Source organism: Poecile atricapillus, chromosome 1 (assembly GCF_030490865.1).
Source record: "Poecile atricapillus isolate bPoeAtr1 chromosome 1, bPoeAtr1.hap1, whole genome shotgun sequence".
NCBI lineage: Eukaryota > Metazoa > Chordata > Aves > Passeriformes > Paridae > Poecile > Poecile atricapillus.
Genome location: NC_081249.1, coordinates 169,198,297 through 169,219,056, shown reverse-complemented (window position 1 = coordinate 169,219,056; position 20,760 = coordinate 169,198,297). Strand labels below are relative to the sequence as shown.

Sequence of the window (20,760 nt, the reverse complement as noted above, 5' to 3'; positions counted from 1 at the left end):
CTGGCCATTCCCAACCCTGTCCATCCTTGGTGACCTCTTTGGCTGAGCAGCCCCGGGAGCCGGGGAGGGGCACCTGTGCACGGGGTGTGTGTTATCAGTGTGTTGGCTGTGTTGTCGATGTCCTGGGCTGAGGGTTGGAGCCTCTTTTATCTCCAGCAGGGTTGGTGTTTGGTTTTGTTTGTTTGTTTTGGATTTCTTTTTTGACAAAAAACAGCCTGAGTTTTCAGGGTTAAATAAACACTGATTGTGTTCCCACTCTTCCTTCTCTTTCTCTCCCCCTTTAAATATTTTGGTTTGTGTTTGGCTTGTTTGTGTGCTAGTTTGGTAAGATTGATAAAAACGGGATGAGATTTTGAAAGCATCTGATGAAAGTGCAGGTTTGTCCCACAGAGCATCACCTGTTAGTTCCACAGGCTCTCAGGGCAGGCTGGCTGTGAAGTGCTCAGCAGTTTTGGAGAGGTGCAACTCAGCTTTTCCCTGTCCTCACTTCAGAAAAAGAGTTTTGTTTGTAGAGAAGAGATTGCTCTCGAAGGGACGCTGTACTCATGATTTTGTTCAGGCTAGTCATTGAAGTTAGAAACAAGCTCCACAATGAAATCGTGCCAAGCCTCCTCTGGCAGTTCATATTCAAGCAGAGTTTCTCCTGTTGTCTAATAGTGATCATGCATTAAAATAACATTGTAATGTCTTTAAGATTGAGATTTTTTTTTTAATCTTTTAAAACCGACGAGACCAAGTACATGACTTCTAGAAGGAGTAGTGTTGTCAAGAGGGCTCAGTCGGAAACAAACCAAGCAGCAATCTGAAAAATTCTTATATGTAAGACCACCTTTTTTTAATCTTCTTTTCCAACCAGAGAGGACTGTTTTCTGGTTGGGGTATCCTTGTCCCACCTCTAAGCACACAGAGGGGGATGGAGCCCCAGAGGTTGGCTCTGATTGATGTCAGCAGTGGATGTGTTTACAGATAACCATGCTTTCAGCTTCCAGAGCTTTTGGTGTTCTTTTTTTATTTTTTTTTTTTTTTTTTTTTGGTAATTTTTGGCAAGTCTTTATGTCCCAAGAGACCTGAGGGCATGGAGGATTGATAACTCATTTCACAAGTGTTCATCCATGAACCTGCTGTTTGCAGTCCTGCTGCCTCAGCTGTGTGTCTCAACTCACGGCTGGAGATGTTCTGGCCACCTTGCCCAGTAGTCAGGGTTTGCTGGTTTCAAGGGTGAGCCAGTCACCACATGGCTCATGGTACAACAAACATCTTTAAGTGTTTGGTGTGGAATTTTTTAATTACTCCTCTCTTTAACCTGTGTAAAACAGAAGTATCTGGTTTGTAAATCTTCAGATAGCTTCCGCTCTTGATGTGACTTTATTTTCGTAAAGTATTGCTCTCCACAGAGGCTTGAGGAGCACATGACAGATACTGAATGTGCTGTTACTGTTTTGGAACAGGAGGGCTTCACAGTTCTGGTTAGTGACCCTTACACCGTGTCCCTTTTAGGTATTGGTGGCTGAATGGGACAAAGCTAGCTGAATTCCTCTGTCAGCTCAAGGCTCTTGAGTATAGAAAACATAACCAATACTTTAGAGCTGTCCCTTCAAGCCAGGGTGAAGCCACAGTGGGATGCTTCACATGGAATTCAAGTCATCCCTGTCAGCACAAAGAGGAAAGCCTCTGCTTTCAGAGCTCGGTCCTCATTGCCCTCCTCAAGTGCTGTGTGTGGGACTGTGCCCAGCAGCATCTTCTGGGGGGGACTGAGAGCCGAGTCTCGTGTCCTGCCCTATGTAGGGTAAGAGTAGGAAAGGGAGGCAGTCCATCTGCACACACGTGTTTCCATGCGTTCCTTTGCACAGCCCTTCTCATTTCCTGTGTCGGAAGGATGGGTATGGGCTCCAGCATTTCAGATGTGACCTTTAGGTTTTAGTGACTTCGGGTTCTGGGGTGCCTGTGGCAGGTGGTCTCTGGGGGAAGAATTGAAGCTCTTTCCTGTGAACCAGTGCGGCTTCATTTCTGAGGGTGCAACGGATACGATCAGCACTTTTAAAGCTAATAATCCTTGTAAAGATGTAGGCAAGCCTGATCTCTCCACTTAGGTAGTGAAGCTGTAAAATGACTTGAATAGTTGTCATTCTCAGATAGCATCGGTATTCAGCAAGGCCATTTCCCTGGCTGTGCCTTTGGAAATGCCTCTCAATACATATGCAAATGCAGGGCTTATCAGGCCCTTTTTTGACTGACAGCAAGAAGTCTGGGAGGGGTGTTTGCCTGGGACGAGGCAGCAGTTCTGTTAAGCCTATGACGGTGTAGAAGAGCAGGGCAGGAGCAGGTGAACATGAAAAACCGCTCCAGTGAGTCAGGTGGGTGGTGGAGCTGTCACGGAGCAGCCCCGCAGTGAGCAGTGAACATCCTGCCGTGTCTCCTGCTCCTGTCCCTGCCTTCCGTGTGTGCAGCCCAGATTTCAGCCTTTTTCTACTCTTTTCTTGGTGAGTTTTTTCCCCTCAGGAATAAAACAGAAGGAAGGCAGAGGAAAGAGAATACGTGGTCTTTCATTTTTTGGTTGTAAGCTTGAGTCTGGTTTGCTGTTGTCTCGTGTCTTTAAAGCACTGGAGAACTAACCAGTGGGTGAAACAGATACTGCCCAGCCAGCACAGCTAATACTGAAATGAACAGCCCCGTGTGCTTTCTTAGGGAGAGGAGGTGGCTGAAAGGGATACAGTGCAGAATTTAGCATCTGTAGTAAGAACACAGCAGAAGATTTGGGCAGCTGGTGGGAGCAAGGTTGCTACTTGTGAACTGCTTACTAGAGTATTTTTGCTTATGGAAAAGCTGGAAAGTCCTGAGATTGGAAGCTGGAAAATGCAGAACTGTACTGCCTCTGCTAGTGGTATCCACTGAGCTGCACTTGTTAAGTGCTTTTCTAAAGGAGTCAGGAGTATGGTGGCTGTTAAAAGACTTGCAGGAAGGTACATTTTTAGTAGCATCTTAGTGAGCTAAGGTGGGTTAAATGTTTCTCATTTTCTGTTCAGTGATCCTTGGAAGTGAATTGTTGAACCAGGGCTTGATTTATTTGCCCCAGTGACCCACCCCACTGTGAGGTGATGAGCTCTAGATTTGTAAGGTGAATTCAGAATAAATGGTCTAAGTGTAAAAATCAATCCAAACCCAACTGGTGATCCACCTTTGCTTCCCTTTTCTGAAATCTGTTTACTTCTGCAAGTTTCAGAAGCTGATGATTAATTATTTGCTCATGGAAGATAAGATAATAATTATAACATAGTGTGAAAATGGTTATTATTAGAAGATGTGTAATCTGAAAGTGAGAGGTATGGCCATTCTTTGTGTGCACAGGGACCTGGACTGTGGGACAGGGACACCTCCAAGCTGTGTGATGGAAACACACATAGACATTACAGGCCAGTTGCCTCTGTAATGACTTGTCACAGTTCTAAACCTACCTAGATCTAGGGCAGAAACTGAGGCACAGTCATTGTATATGCTTGAGTGCTTTGGCTTTCCTTTTTATGCATGGTATGGATATCTGTACACACACAGTCTTTCTGCCCATCCAGTTTTAGACAGCTCTGTTGAAGCAGCTGCTTGGTTCCTGACAGAATTAGGTTCAAAATAGGGAATTAAAAAAAAAAAAAGTCAGGGACATTTGGTGATATTAACATGACCTGGGGGAAGAAATCAGGCTTATTCCCACAGGATATATCCCTGGACTGTGAGGTATGTGGGAACATTGGGAGAAGTGAGTCAAAGCTCCCTGAGGCCAGGGCAAGGGCTTCCACTGGTTTTAGTCTTATCTAGATCTGACTGGGACAACTGTTCATTCCTCTTCAAGCCTGGGGGCATACAGACTCAACTAGTGATGTGCCCAGGACAAAATCTTGTGCTACAGGCAAAGCTTTCAGGCTATGGTTTTATTTCACACCCATCAACTGAAGTTGTCATTATAACTTCACCTTCCACTGTAACTTTTTGCTTTAGGTTCCCAAAATGGACTGGGTGGTTTCTAGTGTCTCCGTCTTTATTCAGTTGGGTAAAGTGTTAATTTTGATATTTTGTTTTCATAAATTATTGAAAACATCAACAATTAAAAAGTGGTCAGAGAAGCTCAGAAAAAAAGCTGTGGATACAGCAGAGAGCTTGTAGTAGCAGAGATATTAGTCTGGCCTCTTGCTGCTGTGTTCTCCAGTGAAAAAGAATGGTCTCTCTAGGTGAGGAGGTGGGAAGATCTCTAGTTCTATTGATTCCCACTTGTAGATGTCCACATATTTGCCTAGAGGGTACAATATATTGCAGTTAAAATGGTGGCAGAGAGAAATGGCTGCTCCCTGTGGGTTGGTATTGATTGGTAATGCAGCTACCCTGTACTTACTTCTCTTCTTCACACACCCTTAAGGCCAAAATACTTTGTTTTATTAGTGTATTAATAATCAATATACTTATTATTTATGATGGCATATTAATGAGGCCTTTGAGATGAGAATATGCAGGGGCAGAAGCAAAAGATGAGGTTCATCCCATTTAATTTGAGATATCTCCAATACAGGCTTTAACATCTGTATTCCCTTGGACATCCTTTATCCTTTATGTGGAGAAAGGCACTTTGGTGTCATGATTTATGTGAACTATGTCTGCATCAAAGAAAGCAGAATTGTATGCTGGCTGTGCTCTTTCTCTCTGCTGATGAGGAGGAAGCCTGGTCAGCTCATTCATATGCAACCATCTAAAGCCAGATGAGATCAGCCCTGTTCCAGGTGTTGTGGTGACCATTGTTCCCTTTTGCAGTGCACCTGTCCTAACTCTGGTGAAAGAGAGGAAATCCCCTTTCTCAGCAGTGCTCAGATGTCACCCCCTTATAGTCCCCACTACATGGGCAGCCCAGGTCAGAGAAAATCCTGTTCTCTGTGCTGGAGACCTCTCAGAGCTCAGTGACTCCTGCCAAGCTCAAGCACAGGTTTGGTTACTTGACCAATTATTTTCTTTCTTATGTCAAGAGCACTTTTCATCCTCTGAAAATGGCTTTAATGTTCTTTTTTTAAATACTGCTGTTTTTAATATGTCGGTATTTTTGGTGCTGTGGGCTGTTACATACAGACTCCTTGTGATTAAGACAGGAAATCAGCTCTGGGGTGGTACACAAGATAGATGTAAGACCTCTGAAGAGAGACCTGTTTTGATCTCTGCTGTACGTTCAATGCATTCTGTTAATTGGCTTATCAATGCTGAGGTCTCGGGCATGAAGAATACAGCTTGAGTTTATTGTAGCCAGTAGTCATTGGCCACTCATTCAAAGGACTTCCATGGAGTGCCTCATTTGAGGCATTTTTGTCATTGCCCACTCCTGCCTTCTTGCTGGGACATTGCCTATGTGCCAGCCTGCTTGGCTCCCAAACTTCAGCTGGTGTTCCTTGAAAACAAGGCTCAGGATGCTTAAATTAAAATTGGGCCATATCTGGAAATATATTCTCCATGGTAATGTGTTCTAATTTTGTTTTCCTCTTTCAATATTACATAGAGATATCTTATTCTCAGCTGCCCTGTTGAAGGAAAAAAGCTTGTATTGATTGGAAGACAAGTTTCTATGGGCCTTTGATGGAATTATCCACTTACTCTCATTGAAAGCAATCACAATAAGGGAAGTAGTAACCAACTGTGTTGGTTACATGTGAATGATTTGGTCCTCTGGAGACATTTCATCAAATAAAGCTGAGGGTGGAATTAAATGGTGATCTAATGAAGTGGCAGGCATGGGAACCCAAAATGCAGCCCTGGCAGGTGTTGCACTCTATGTATGTGTGGAAACCAGGGGGATGAATGCCAGCACTGACAGAAGCATTGCATCTGAAAGCTGAAGGGTTAATACTTTGTGAGGACAAGGGTGCCTGCATCCATGCGACCTTGGGGATACTGGAAGCCCGCCCTGGGAGGCTTTGGGCTTTTTATGTGCCCCACAACATGGCTGTGGCCTTGCTTGCACCTCACACAGACATATCTATGGCAGGGTCTGCTGATGTTGTCCCCCAGGCTGTCCTTGCATCATCTTTCCGTACTGGAGATCTGCCCTTTGGAGATGCTCTGGGAACAGAACAATGGACAATAGCTGATGGTAGGTGAGATGGAGGTGAAGCGCTTAAACTGGCAAAAACATCTGGTATACATCAGGTGTGGAGTGAGGCAAATGAAAAACATCTAAGTCCATTTAAAATTCAGCTAAAATGCTTGAACCCAGAAGGCTGATGTTCTTTCCACACTCACACACAGGCCTTAATGCATCCCACTGCAAAACACACAACATTGCTCGCCTGGAACAGGGAAGGTTTGCGGGCTGCACATCCAGTTTTCCTGCGAATTAACTGCAACTGGCTGGGTTTGCTTCTGCATTCTGTATTTTTAACCTGACTTTTTGTCTGCCAGCCAGAATTCATCCTGCCCTGTCGCCAAATGTCATCATCCCCTTGTGGTTAACTTGCTGCAATTCATGAAACACTTGGCTGCCATAAATAGTTATGTGCAGAGGTTCCTCTGCACGCGGAGCGGGCAGAAAGGCGCAGGCAGCGCTGCTAGGCACTCGCACACGAACATGTCCACCAAGAGAAAGTTGACCCACTTCTGCAAATAGATAACTCCTGGCAGAAAAAGTAACACTGTCTCAGAGAATCTATCTTCCCCTTGCCTACTGAATTGTGAAGCAAAAAGCAAGCCAGCTCCATCTTCTGAATTAGCACTGATGTGAGCACAGTACTCCCCACTGAAACCAGGATGCATAAATCGGCCCCTGATCTGAGGAGGACTTAAAATGGCCACAATTTGGTGGTGATTTTTTTCTTTTTTTTCAGTATAATGAAAGCTTTTGTTAGTGAATGAGGTGCATGGAGTTCAGGACTCAGCTGCTCTTAGGCATTAAGAAACGTTTGTCACCATGGCAATTGAAGGCTGCTGGGCAGGTTATATTGAACACTTTTCTAGTGACTCATGTCTGGGTCAAGACCATTTATGCCAGGTTACTTTAGCCCCTGTACATACAGGTATATATAGTCTTCTTCCCTTAAATTGTTTCTTGCCTTGATATTTTGCCCCTCTCAGGGAACTCATTGCTTGTTCTGACTTATGTCTCCAAGGAGGTGGTGCCAAGTCTTCACCTCGCTCAGAGCCTCTTCTGTAAAGGGTCTTCGTGACCTAAAGTCATTGTGAAGCATATTGCAGGTTAGTTTCAACTGCCTTTGAGACTTCGCGGATCTTGCAGTGAGATTGAAGCCATCCTAAATCTGTTGTGAGTTATCTCCTTGTCTGCTTGGGCTCTCTTAAGGGCTTGTAGGACGGGATGTCTCCTGTTTGCCTGGGGTGGCTGTGGTGGGAGGGCTGTCTGCAGTGGAGGGAGCACTGTCGGTGAGTGTCGGGCTTATGGCAGCAGGGCTTTGGCCAGCTGTACACTGCAGTCGCAGGGTGACACGCTAGCTGTCTTCTGTGGTTGTGTCAACGCCGGCTTGCTGGCAGAATTAGTTCAATCAAAGCTGGGGAGCTCTGAAAAGCCCTTCAGACTTTGCTCCATCCCCCAGCTCTGTGCAGTGACACTCAGGACTGCATGCTGCTGCCTTTTCCCCCGTTTCATCCCTAACTCCTCTGCTGCTGGGATTTCATTCATGTACAAGAAGGTCAGCTGCATTTGAATGTCTGTGTGAGATGAAAGATGAAGTGTGAGGAGCAAATGGGTGGAGTAGGGCTCAGGCTAGGAAGCAAGAGGACATACTTAACTGCTCTTTCAAACCATCTTCAGGACAGTAAGATCAAACCATCTCCAGGGGCGCCTATGCCAGGGGATTTGACAGCTGTGTCTGACCTATCCCTGCATTCCCAGGACAATGAGAGCCCCCAGGTGCAGTGGGGAAGGCTGCAGAGCAGCTGCCTCTCTGTCCTTATGCTATAGAAGATCCGTGAAGAGGAAAGGAGCATGCAAAAGGACTACTCAAAGTAGAGCAGCAAAACTAAACCATTGTTTTAGAAAAGAAGGAGAAAAACAGCATTTCCAGTCCCCAAAGCATAATATTTCTATGGAAATAGTAGGAAAAGGCTTGCTGTCAGTCTCTGATCTAGTGGGACTGACTAGATTTTGTTTGTTCTTCCCCACATCTTCCATCATCTCTGGATCATCTAAGACAGGTTGCTGTGCATCACAAATTCAAGATTCCTGGTTTCTGACTTTTGATTAAGTGCTAAGCAGTCTCTGGAGGGCTGGCATCTATCTTTCATCTACAGTTTTTTACTTGCTAAGGTACATTTCTCTCGCTCTATGACACTTATTGATAATGCCTTGTCCTTTAAATGCCACTTGTGTGACACTCTGCTCCTGGCTGTGACTTTGTATGAAGCCATGGACTGTTCAGTGGTGTGGTACATCTCAGTGACCAGTGAAGTTACTGTGGGACTCTGTTGGACTTGAATGAAATTGAAACTTGGACTCTTTACACTTGCTTTGGTATTTTTTTCTAAGGAAATCCAGAGTGCCTTTAATCTCAAACAAGGGAAGTAATCCATCCTGTTTAGGCAATATTCTGCTTGATTTTTGTGTTGCCAGAGGACTATGGCTGGTTATATACATGCAGGAATTAACCATTTTCATGTTGATGTTTTCACTGTTTGTCCCCCATTTTTATTTTTAGTAAGATCTAATAGAATAGGTTCCAGGATAATCTACGTAAAAGATTACTGTTTTATGCCAGAGTAGCATCATCAGATGCTAACAGAGTATCAGTAATTAAAAAGAACTAATTTTGGTTGATGCTGAATCTTTTCCAGCTCCTAACAAAGGTGTTAAGAAAATCTTATTTTTATGTACAATCTTAAAGGGCTATTGTGATGCACAGTATTCTTTTGTCTTCTTGGTTTCCTTTTTTCATCTCCCTTACTGGGATTTGCAGACTCATATTTATCTATTTCCCAGCAGCTGAATATAACTTTGATCTATGCTTTGGATCTACAGAGCTTTTAATCCCTTTCCACTGAGTTAAAAGCTTGTTTGCTGTTGAATGTGATACATAGTTATAGGTTATGTGATCTTCACCAGCGGCTCATGCATTGCACAGGGATGGCACATTGTGGAAAACTCTGATAAAATGTTCCCTTATTCATTTTCCTGACTGCAGCTGAAACCCAGCATGGGAGTGAGTCAATCATTCACTCCTGGTCAAACTGCTGATACACCTGTCCTTTGCTGTTGCAAATACCTCTGCACTTGCTTGCTGTATTTCAATTATTCATTCATTTCTCTGTGATGCTTATTTTTGAGGCTACAAACCAGCTGAGTATTTCAGTCAGTGCAGCAGCCTTTCCATCTTTCAGTTCTGATAACATTTAGAGGATTTTCCTTTTCCATCCTTTTAACACCTTTTAAAAATAGGGATCCATTTTTAAAGCCTATGTGTTTATTCCTCTTTGATGTCTTGAAGCATGGGAATAAATGCCTTGTTTGTGGAGATCTTCTCTTCTGGAGTGGCTGCAGTTTCCACCTCAGGAGCAATAATGTTTTCTGCAGCTCTGTCCTCCAGGCCATGTGGATGTAGCTGCACGTGTGTGACTGTATTCAACCATCTTCTGAAAGTTGTTCTTTTCAAGTTTTTGGTGCAGCTGTTTGCTTCCCAGATTCTGAGCAATTTACCTGAAGTCTCCCATGCTTGTCTCATGAGCTCTTGTAACAAAATGCAGTCCTCTTTTTATGATGTTGGTTAAGACTGTATTGTTTCAGATGTAAAGTTTAAAATAGCAAAAGGAGGGACGGTTCTGCAGGTTAGAGCACTGAGCTGGGACTCAGATTTGGAGTGCTGTATCTTTGTTACATGGCTTTCTTTCATGTCTTAGCTAAATTATGTGATTTGGGGTTCTCCTTTTATACAACCAGTATAAGATATTTCCTTTGTCTTCTCCAAGTTCATTGTGGTGCTCAACAGAATAAGACCCTTACCTCAAACAGGGCCTCTGATCATTGCTATGGTACCAGTGATAGCAAACAGGTGTTAAGTAATACTGAACTAGCAAGGAAGGAGAAGTCTTTAGAGTAACTCCACACACTTCTAATTCCCAGTTTTGGAGCTGCTTCAAATCCTATTTCAGCTTTACTGGGATGAAAGCTCTTTACATGTTGGGTTGCTTCCCTCTGTATTACATATACTTCTTGGAACCACAGGATGATGAAGTGTGGTCAGTCTCCCACCAACTGTAAAAAACCAGAAACTTGTCATATAATAATTCTCCCAAATGAGAAGATGAGAAAAATTGGATAAAAAGCAGGGTTTGCCTCTCTACAAGCACAGACAAGTACAGAAAGATGCTGCTGCTGTCACGGCAACAGGTTACCTTGATAGCGTTCAGAGAGTGGACACAGCATTTGTTGTTATTTCAGCTCATCCCATCTATGTTGCCCAGTTGAATATCATGTTATATATGTGTATTTAAAAGGTTTATCTGTCAGCCTAGTGCAGTTTTGGCTGAGGTGAAGAATCACAGCTGTGAAGCAGAAGGGTCCTGCTTGTCACCTTGCTCCCCATGTCACTGCAAAGCAGTGGTGTCTTTGCTGTAATTGCTGAAGGCACTCTTCCTCTTTCCAGTCCAATTCTTACCTGATCCCTTGATTGCTTTATTTCTGATGCTGGCAATTTGGTGACTCCTAACTAGTCCTGACTGAAAAGTCATCAAAGTCACTCTTGGGTGTGAACTCAGAGTTTCTTAACCACATGGGCTTTTATTTCCATTTGCATGGTGGAATTGGGAGGGAGGATCTATTTGTCAGCTATCACTGACGCGTTAGGAGGGTGACAAGACCGCAGTAACTCTTCCTAGGCAATTATGTATGAAAGGTTGTCAGTATGAGTAGTATGGGAAGTTAAAAGCCTTAATTTTCATTTGGAATTGAAGCCCTAATGACTTTCTACTCCTACAGCTCATAAAGTCCATGCTTCAGCTTCAAGTTGACCAAGAAAAAAAGGGGAGGGGATATATTTTATTTCAGACTGTTTTGTGCAAAATTTTTATGAAAAAACAGATTTATGAGTCACTGTTCTTTGTATAAAAGATGATTACTGGGGTATGAACCTCAGAAAAGTGACATTTTGTGACTTTGCTGCTAGCCACTCAAGATGAGCTTTTGCTTTCCCTCTTTTCAGTTAGTTAAGCGACATCTCAGTTTGAAAGGACTAATTTTATTCCTGTTTGTTGTTTGCGTTATACGCTAATTATTTTCTCTATGTAAAGCTAAACAGCAGAGAGAGGAAGAGAAAGGATCATCCCAAATGAATGCTCTCTGATTTTTCAAAATGATGGGTGTAGATCCTATGGGGTTAAGTGAAATGCTGTATTCAGTCACATCCCTCACTTGTAGCATAGTAAAGAAGAAAAACTGGATCACACAAATCCTTTTGTTAACCCTAGGAACATAATTAAGTCCCTCTGGAAATTTGTTCTTTAAAAACACAGTCCTCTCAACATCAATGTTGTTTAATCTGTGCTTAAACTAAAGCTATGTTTTTATCCACTTCTGTGTGTTTTGTTGTGGTGGGTTTTGTTTTTTTTTTCCCAAGGAATAAGGGAGCATTTTGTAACTCAGTAACCTGTGCCCTAACGCAAGTGAGAGCCGAGGGCAGGAGTGTTGGCAGAGGTGGCATGTGCATGTCACAGTCCTGTTTTGGCTCTGTAGCAGCAGGTCAAGAGCTCACACATTGCCAAGTGATCCAGAGCATCTTTGTCTTTCTGGTCCACCAGGGATATTGAAGGCCATCTTCTGTTCAAAGCACAGGTGCTCAGCATTTCCAGAGTATTAAGTATTCTGAGAGTGATGGAGCCTCTGTTCTTGGAACTGGCTGTGGTGACTAGCTAATTTTCTTGGCTGTGGGGCTGTGTACTTGAGAAAGCATGACTCCAGACCTGTAAATGCCCTCTGTCCATAACAGCATAGGACAAACAAGTTTTCTAATCCCTCAGCTGTGGAGACAAGTTTGCTCAGAGACCTACAAGATGAGGAATGGATCATGTAAAACAGCAGCTGATGCAGTTGTTGGAAAGGCCTCTATTTTTATTTTCTTCTTGCTACAGCATTTTGATCAGGTTGGATTGAGAAGGTTTGCAGTGGAAAATATGCTGTCCTGTGCTTCATTCTGCCTTATTTGGATAAAAATTACAGGACTGTCCTCTGTAAATTTTTCTTCTATTTGGTAGTGTAAAGTGAAGGAAAGACAATATTTTTGGAAAAGCCTTGGAACTGCCCCTGTCAAAGGAATGCTGTATAAAGAATAAAACTCTCTGACTGTGTTATGTTTGAGGTTGGTGATATTTGAATTTGATCTTTTTTTTCCACAGGAAAGATTTCATGTCTGGATTTAAACCAAAACTGCATCATGCACAAAGAAGCAGGTTTCTTCTGTTGAAAACAACATCTGTAGAGATGGAGGCAGGGGCTGGGTAGCGTGGAGTATGTGTCCTGGCATGGAGAGCTACCATGGAGGTGATCACCATGGTCAGCACCATGGAGGTGCTGACTCCTGGAGCTGCTGTAGGAGGGCAGGGAGCAAGAGGGCAGTTGGGGGCAGAACTTTTGTCAAGCTCAGCTGAAGCTCTGATGCAGCCCTTGTGCTGCGCTGGGGGGAGAAGATGTTCTCAGTGCGTGAGGAGTGGGCAGCAGGAGTTGCCTGCCTAACTCAAGATGGGGATGGAGACCACCACAAAGGGATGTGGCAGCAGCCAAATGAGGGGATGGAGTAAATCACTGCAAAGATGTGGTTTGGGAGAGAGCTGTTATTTTTAACAGCTGATTTTGTTGAACTGGATTGAACTCCTTCCAGCTCAGCATTGATGATCGTGCCTGGAGCTATAAAGATTGTATTTTGATCAGCAAGTCAAAAGCAAGTGTACCACTAGTTATGAATACATTTTCAGAATTACAAGCAAAGGAGATCTCAGAATAATAATGGGCAGGAAAAGTCGCCTGAAGGAACCAGTTTCCTTGATAAGTGCTGGAAGAGGTGTAGACCTGAACTTTACACTCCTTCCCATATCAGCTTTTTAAAAATGTGCAAACAGATCTGGAATCTGAGTTTTGAACCTGTTATAATCCTGAATAGACATTATGCAATATGGCAGGAAAACCAATAATGTTGAGGTTTTGTAAATACAAATGGTTCAGTTGTAGATTTGTGATGTGGGTTAAAAAAGGGGATGTGTGTCCTGTGCTGTATGTCGTTGACCCAGTTGGTTATTCAGTGATGAATTCTGATCTGTATGTTTCCAATGACAGATCTGGGTTCTGAAGTGCTGATGATTAGATTAAGACAGTGTAGTAAACCTTAACGGTGCATGAAGAGCTACTGCTGGATTTGCAGTAATAAGTACTTTTCTGCCTTAGAACAGGCTGAATAATACTTTATGGTGTATAGCTTCTTCCAGACAAGGAGTCTAGGAGTGCTTTGTAAACGCTAATGAGTTTGGCCTCATAGCATATTTATAAGCTTGAGAAGTAGCATTATTCCCCTTTTTTACAGTTTGGATGTTGACTAGCCTAAGTATGCAAAGAGCAGGCAGCACAGCTTTCATCTGCTGACCCTCAGTCCTGGGCCTTATCTGCAGGACTCAGTAGGCTTCCTAAGTGTGTCTGAGGCATGCTCAGAAATTTACTGCAGATTCATTCCAGAAAAAGGGTTGGGTTTTTTTTTCAAATCTCTGAGTGTCCTTTGTAAAGCGTAAAGCATTGTAATTATTTGATGATAATTTCTTGCCTTTTTGTTCTACAGCAGAAGAGATTGAAACTAATCCTCTACTGGAATGAAATCAGATTGGACATTATGAATATTGTTTCCTTGCCCAGAACAAAGAGACTTAGTTAATGTGAATGCAAACTTCTGTTATCTTTACATGGGAGTTGCAGGTGGGTGAGGAATGTGAGGTCAGAAGGATTGGGAGCAGATAATTGCCGGTGTCAAAGGGCAGTGAGAGTGATGCCTGTGAAAAACGCCTTGCAAAGTAGGTGGGATCAGACATAGCAATGGGCATACACAGATTTTTCCTTAGCAGCTTCCTCAGATGTTCATCCTAGAATGACTGCATTATTTCCACAGATTTATGTAGTAGGATATTCTGCTACATGAGCACCGTGTGGATTGTAGATAAATTTTGTAAATATTTTGTATGTGAATTTAGTGTTTGTTGACACATGCTGTAAAGACAGTTCTAGAGGGATAAGTTCCTCTTTAGCTGCAGGATAAGCATATGCAAGCAGACATTTCACATAGTGCTTTCACATCCCTAACCTGAAAAACTGCTTCCAAATCTCACTGCTTTTTCATGGGCTGGAGGCCAGTGAGGATCCCAGCAAGGAGTCTGTAAAGTTCTAGATGTGGAGGTGGTGATCTTCATGGTGTGGTTGTTAGAATTAGCAGCATTCCTGGTCGTATAGAATTGTCTGGGTTGGAAGGGACCTTTAGTGATCATCCAGTCCAACCCCCCCTGCAATGAGCAGGGACAACTTCAACCTGATCAGGTTTCTCAAAGCTCCATCCAAACTGACCTTGAGTGTTTGTAGGGATGGGCGTCCACCACCCTGCTGGGCAACCTGTGCCAATGTTTTGCCACCCTCATGGTAAAAATATCTTTCTTAGATTTAATATAAATCTACCCTCTCTTCGTTTATAGCCATTACCATTATGCCTGTTGTATCCAAAAAGGCCCTAATAAAAAATTTGTCCCCATATCTCTTATAACCTCCTTTAAGTACTAAAGGCTGCACTGAGGTGTTCCAGGAGCCTTTTCTTCTCCAGGCTGAACAACCCCAACTCTCTCAGCTTTTCCTCTTGGAGAGGTGTTTCAGCTCTCTGATCATTTCTGTGTCTCTCTTCTGGACCTGCTCCAACAGGTCCATTTCTTCCATTTGTGAAACTGTGTTCAGTGTGTTGCTGCACTTCAGACCTCTGTATCACTGAATCAAGTGCTGTTAAAGCAGTTGCCTGTTCCTTATAACTGGACTGTAATTTTTTTTGTATAACATAACAATATGTTAAATGGTATATTGGCATGTGACTTTTTCCTTATCTGGCTACTTCTGGAAGGCAGCTTAGCCTTGGCTCTTCAGCACTGAACAAAATCTTTCCTGAAACACTGTTTGCACATGGCTACAAATAGAAACCTCTGGTGACCTCTGGCATGAGGTTTTGGCAAGTCATGCAGACACATGGGGTATTTCTATGTGTGAGGTGACATCTTTGTGGAGCTGGGGGACAGCAGCATCCTGTAGGGAGGCTCTTGGTTGACTGTGCAGTGCTTAATCTTTCTAATACACCCCATAATGTGTAGTGGAAGATCTAGATAATGCAAGAAAACAGTTATTTATCTGGGATTAACCTACATAAAACATTTACACTGAGCAGAAACTAGGCCAGAATACCACTCGGTCTGATGAGGAGTCGCTGAGGGACCTGGGGAAAAGGAGGCTCAGGGGGAACCTTATTGCTCTCTACAGCTACCTGAAAGGAGGTTGGAACTAGGTGGAGGCTGGTCACTCCTCCCAGATTAACAAGCAATAGGACAAGAGGAATAGCTCAAATTGTACCAGGAGAGGTTGAGTTTGATTTTAGGAGAAATTTCTTCAGCAAAATGGTTGTCACACTTTGGAACAGGCTGCCCAGGGAAGTGGTGGAGGCAGCATCCCTGGAGGTATTTAAAAGATGTGTAGATGTGGCAGCTGTGGACAAGGTTTAGTGGTGGACTTGGCAGTACTGTGTTAATGGTTTGATTTGATGGTATTCAAGGATCTTTTCCAACTTAGATGGTTTAATAATTCCATGATCCTATGAATTGCAATGTGGTACATCTTCTAAAATCAAAAGAGCCTTTGTAGTTTTTTTCAGTGAGTGGACATTAGCTCTGGATTTTCTTAGTACCCCTAGTTTTTTGTTTGTATTACTTGACTTCAGCTTAGTGCTACAGTCTATTTATGTTCTCATATTAAAATAAAAGAAAAAAACATTCAACCTTAGACTCCCAAGCACCCAAACAAACACACCAAATAGGTAGAGCACAATTAATATCATCTTTTTAACAAACAGGTTGGCTGGTTATCAGTACTCCTTGTGAAAAGTAGCCTGCCTGCTTTTCCAAATTCCTGCTCTGTTAGTGGTGCACAAGGCATTCTCCTGAAGATTTATTATGGTAGGAACTACAGAGTAATCCTTGGTAAATAGATTTATACATGTGACATTCTACTGAATGGGAGATTTATACTTGGCTATTCCATTGCTGCTCATTACCATATGATGTTTCATTGAATGCAATTATATGTCTGCTTCTATTCTTTAATATCCAGAAAGTTTTCACAATATTACTATATTCCTCTGCTCCACAGAGCCTCACAAAGAGGCACTTTCCCATGTGATGGATGTGGTTTGAGGGTGGCTTTGTCCCTGGTAGGCCTGGATGTGTGAGGGAAGCTGGGTTTTTGCTGTCAGCAAGACTCATGGAACTGTCCTGCTGAAGGTGCTTAAGAAGTTTTGCTTAACTTTGCCTGAACTCTTCACAGATTTGCACTGCAGAATTGACCTGTTAATATGTTGTTAATTGTGAAGACCCTTGTAAATGCTACAAGTCTTAAAGAGGTGTAGGTCTTTGCTCTTGATGAATTTAGTGTAGCATATTCATTATACCAGCTCAAGATCAGAATATTTTATGACACTAGAAGGATGATATAGATTTTTATTAGCTGGTATTTTTCACCTAGTTTCTTTGGCCCATATTTTACTGCTTACTGCCATTATCTGCTGCATTTTTAATCAGAAAACATTCAATCAAAATCCTGTTTTCCTGCTTTGGAAATCAATGTGATGTAAAATCTTTTCAAAGCTGTGCCCTAAAGCAGTGGGGTCTGCTAGGTATTTTATTTAGTTATAGGTATTTTGCCAGACACCTTGACTGCACTGAGGTCTGTGGCAAAACTTTCCTAGGCTTTGAAAGGACTGGGATTTTACTTCTTATTTTCTGTTTGCCTGTAACTTTTCATTCCTGGCCATTGCATCATCTTTAATAATTTCTCTTCAACGTGGCTTTTAGAAACCGTGACATTTTTGTCCATGGTCAAGCCCTGTTTTGCTGCACCCCTGTGCTCTGAGAGCTCATTCATAAACATCTCTCCAAACACGGCTCTTTATCCCGTGTCCAGGGATGCGAGAGAATCCCAAACAATAGCGAGGCTGAGACAAAAGCCGGCATTGTGCAGAGGGCGCCGGGCCGGGAGGGCTGAGGGGCCCGGGAGCCTCTCCGGGCTGGGACCATTGTGCCCTAATTGGATTTCTGCTGGTGCTGCCGCTCCGAGGGAGCCGGAGCCACCGGGACCCGCTGCACTAACCCCGGCAGTGGCTGGAGGAGGCAGATGACCTCTAAAGTCTGTGTGGTTGAGAGAGACCTAATACGGTACAAATGCACCAGGTTGCAACTTTATTAGTGATTAGACACAGAGATAAGCCTCATTGCGTTGCCTAATCTGCAGAGTCTAATTCCAGGCATTGAAGCCAGGGATGCTGATGCAGACCAAGCCCTGCTGGGGCTGGGTGAGCTGGAGTGACTGCAGACAATGAGAGCTCTCGGTGAGCTGGGGCTGGGGCCCGTTCTGGTCAGCCCCTGCTATGGGGATGCTGGGGCAGGGAGGCAGGCACAGCGAGTATGGAATTGAGAGCAGAGTCATACAACTGCTGACTTCAAACCCGGCTTAACATTTGCAACAGCTGGTCAAGAATATTCACATTGATCAAGGATTGCTCCTTTTGGACAAAAATAAAAGCACAGGCTATAGCTCAAAGTGACTTTTTAGAGTATTTAAGAAGGAAACAAACTCTTCCATGTTTCAATCTTTGCATCTGAGGCTGTTCCTGGTACTATTCTGAGTTTTTGTCGTCTTCTTTTAGACCAGGCTCCCTTTCCTGTGACCCAGGATAATGTTTTAGGTGGGTTTTCCCTGCGGTGATTGATCCATGCTGGATGTATTAGTCTGTGACCGAATCCTAGTAACGTGTCTGCATGAATGCTGGAAAATGTCAGAGGTTGCAGGCAAAGATGAATTGCCATAGGCCAAGGGCTAAGACAGCACAGCAAGTGTGATGCTGTGGTATGCTCTGTTATTGAATTTCCTCCAAGGACTGCTCTTGGAGGAGCTTTGGCCTCATGGCATGCTGCAGAGACCTGCTGCTTGGTGCCATCCTTTACGCACAATGTGGGAGCCTCCAGTTGGATCATATGCAGATCTTGGGCTGTGCTACAAATATATGCATTGAAATGTTTGGCAGATTCACTCTGCAAATCCAGACAAGCCCATGCAGCCCTAATTTTTAAATCCATGGCTTGGAAATCTGCCTTCTCAGAGCCACTGCAGACTGCCTTGTCCTGGGCTCTTTTGGATGGCATCTATCTTGTCTTCAGACTCTCCTAGCCAAATACACAAATATGATCTAAAAAACTAGCTTGCTAATAGCCAAATCCTCCAAACTTTGTTGTTCAGAGGAGCTGGTTTTGACCTTTATTTGGGCAAACTGGCATTAAACTAATCCCACCCAATCTCTGTAGTGGCAGGGCGACCTGTTTGTTTTTAATCTTGTAAAATTAAGTTGTTAAAGTTACTGCATTTCACTGCTTTTGCCCTTTGCCTCCAGGCAAAACCCGTTTGGGATTCCTGCTTCTCTAGTTTTTCTCTTAGCCTTTCCTAACTGTGTTTTGACTTGTATTTTGGAACACCTGGCTCTGTATTTGGGCCTAAAAAGGGATGTGAAGCTTCATTTGCTGTAAGAGAAGTATCACTGGGCTAAACATTTACCCCCAGGCGGTGGCAGGCCACAGAAATTAGAGATTCTGGATAAACCAAAATCTTGTCTTTATGATGTTAAATTTTTCATCTTATTATGGGCGAATTTTGAGATGTTAAAGTCTCTGATGATCTGTTCAGGACTGGGAAGTAACCTGGCTAAGGCCCAGCTGTAGGTGAGAACTTGGTAGGTCCCAGGTCAGCATCCCTGTCCCTGGGAGACCATTTTGTTGGGCTTCTGTGTCAACTTCCCTGTGGCTTTGCATTGTTTTCCCTTTCACCCAGCCAGGGCTTGTTGTTGGACTTTTGCCTCCAGAGTTTTGGAGAGAAGCCATTGATTTCTCTTTCTGTCCAAGGCAGCTCTGCATTAACTAGTCTTCTGCTAAGTCTAAAAATATGTGAATCAAGAGAATTTTCTGTTGCTTTATATAAATGTTGGACTGGACTTGATTTTGTGAAGTCAAAGTCTGTGAATAGCAAATGATATCTGGTGCCAGGTGGCCTGTCCAGGCCATTTGGGCATCTTACCCACAGGTGTAAAGTGGATATTGTTTCACAGACCTTGTGTTTCATGCATTACCTTCCCTCAGGATAGGATAACACTTTGTTCTGGAGGTACCTGGAGAAGGTGAAGTAGCAGCTGAAGTGAAGTTGCTCAGCCCACAACTTCGTGGCTTGTCTATGGTGGGTGATAGGTGTGAAGGTTTCCTGGACAGATGCAAATTTTGGATTTGTATCTGTTTTTGTTTTCTGCTTGCATGCTTTACTCCAGAGCAGCATTACTGCTGCTCTAGGCACCTCCTATGCCATAGCTTCTGCTGGAGCTGATTGGAGCAGGATTGCATGTAAAGCCTTAAGAGAAACCTAAAGCCTTCTGCCTCAGAAAAGGGGAATTTCTTGTTTGCTCTGTTGTCTCAGAAGGTGATGGTGTGACTTCTTCCCACCCACTTCCTTGGTGGTAAGGACAGCAGAAGCAAGACACTTGAGAGAACAACTTGTATTCATGCTGGGAGGAGGTTTAGCGAGCAGCAGGCTCCTCACCACCCGCTGGCAGCTCCTTCCTGGGAGCCAGCAGTGCTGCATCCTCTGCTGTCAGCCCTCAGCCACCCGCACCGTGGGGTTCGGGGAATACTTTGTTCTCTAATCTCCAGGCACTGTGGCCTTGGTTAGTTAAATCCATGCCTATAGGCAGCTTTCTGGGGCTCATTATAATACTAATTCAGCTGAATTCCTAATTAGAGTCCAGCAGTTTTGTGTAGGTATTTGGAGTTGGTGTAACTTTCTTACGGTGGAGGAATCATCCACTGAAAGCTCTTCTGGGGACAGAGGCTGAAATGAGATTGAATCTAAAAAAAGGATGTCTATAAAATACAACATCCATTTTAAATGTGTTGTATAGCTGATGTATTACTTCAGATCAGCCAGGGTTTGGAATTATTACTTTAGCTGACTTTCTTGTGTGTAAAAATGTCCATAGATGAGGAGATACATCTACCTTGAAATACTAGGAAGGATAGTTTTCAAGCACAAGTCCAGTGTTTCTCCTTTGGAGTAGGTGAGGGGGCTGCTTTAGATAATTTGAATTATGATTAAATAAAAACAGGTTTCAGGAGACAGAGAGAATCCAAAGCAAGCCTTGTCTGACTCCTTGATAACTGTGGAGAAATCCAAGCAATACCTCTCTTTGACCATTCAGGGTTAGATATGTCCAGAACAAGCAGAACAATAATTAATTACAGTCCATATATTTTAATTTTGTAAAGCAGAAGAAGCAATCTGTCTACACTGTACCATGTTCTGGTTAGGCTTATGATCTCTTCTATTTATATTGCCTCTTCTGTTTGGAAGGGCTGCATTAGAAGGGTTTAGTTCAGGGAGTGTTTGTGCATGTGTTTTTGTGTTGGTGTTGCACTCCATCATTGCTGTAATGGATCTCTGGG

The 20,760-nt window shown here is 43.3% G+C and overlaps 1 protein-coding gene across 3 annotated transcripts in view; it reads left to right on the top strand.

Annotated features, from left to right (window-relative positions):
* CCDC85C (coiled-coil domain containing 85C) overlaps positions 1–20,760 on the top strand; it is a 110,128-nt gene that overhangs the window by 1,266 nt on the left and 88,102 nt on the right. The window lies entirely within an intron of this gene.